The sequence below is a fragment of the Lipotes vexillifer genome, unplaced genomic scaffold (genome assembly GCF_000442215.2).
Source record: "Lipotes vexillifer unplaced genomic scaffold, Lipotes_vexillifer_v1.1 scaffold371, whole genome shotgun sequence".
In the NCBI taxonomy this organism is placed as follows: Eukaryota; Metazoa; Chordata; class Mammalia; order Artiodactyla; family Lipotidae; genus Lipotes; species Lipotes vexillifer.
Genome location: NW_006786304.1, coordinates 1355806 through 1357105, shown reverse-complemented (window position 1 = coordinate 1357105; position 1300 = coordinate 1355806).

Below are 1300 nucleotides of genomic sequence, written 5' to 3'. Positions count from 1 at the left end.
CCCCCCCCAGCCACTGCCTCGCAGCTCCTGCAGCCGTGGTCTGAAACCAGGCACCGGTGGTGAAGAGGTTGTCTCGCCCTGGGCATCACCGCCACTAGTGCAGATCCCCTCAGTCAGGCACCCCCAAGTTGGAAGGCGGCTATTTATTGACCCCGGTGCTTTGTGCGTTTGCCTTGGTACGGGGCAGCCAGAACTTCTCCTGCCCGGGGTCTGCAGGCGTCTCACAGCCCCTTTCAAGCCTGGCCTGGCCTATCAGAGGAGCCGCAGGTGGGGAGGAAGGACCCCCCCGCCCCCTCAATGAAATGCAAGGAGGTGAAGTTGCCCTCTGCCTGTCCTTTGCCCAGCCCAGAATCAAATGCTTTCACCCAGTTGTATCTCACTCTATGCCTCCGGCCCTGTTCTATTTATAGATTATTTATTGTTTTCAACTAAATAAAGTGGAAACTGTTACCAGCAAGAGACAGGGCCGGGCCCCTGGTCTCCTGCTTTCTCAGCTCTGCTCATGGCAGGCACCTTCCCAAGTAGCACCACAAACCTGCCTCCAACCCTGTTCCCCCTCAGAGAACATCTGGTCAGAAAGCCAGAGTCTCAAGGTGAGCTTTTTGTGGTTCAGCTTTTCCTTGGGCAAGTCGTTGGAAGATAACCCACACCCCCCGAGGTTCTAGTTGTCTGTTAACTTTATTTTAATTGAAATGAAGGCATAACATGTCCTAGAAAAATAAAGATTTAGGATACAAACTAGACACAGGGGTCAGGGTTGGCCCGAGGGTCAAGGGATCTTTGGTCTGGGGCTGGACGTGCTACTGAGGGCTCTAGTCCAGGAGGAGCTAACGGAGGACCCTGGCCCACAGACCACACAGCCACATCCCTCGTGGGCAGGAAGGGCCCGGCGGGGAGGGTCCATCAGTCTCCAGACACAGGACTGCCCGTCCTCCACCCTCGGATTCCCAAGCAGTTCTGGGAACACTGGATGTCAGTGGAGCTATTAATAGTGTTTCAGGGAGTGATAGGGAGAGGGCTCAAGTGGGTTGGAAATCCAGCCATTCGGCAGGGCTTTCAGCTCACAGCTAGTACCAGGTCGAGGAGGGCACAGCCCCTGAGTCAGGAGCCCCAAATCTCCCCATGTAGATCAGGAGGCAGAGCAAGGAGAGGGCTGTAACAGAGGACGCGTCCCGTCAGAGGACGTTGCCCTGGACAGGAGTGGGCCTCCAGGGAGTGGAGAGGTTGAGCAGCAGCGGGGAGGGTGTAGTGTGTGTGGATGGCAGCCATCTTCGTGTTTGAGAGGCTCCCCCCCCCCCCC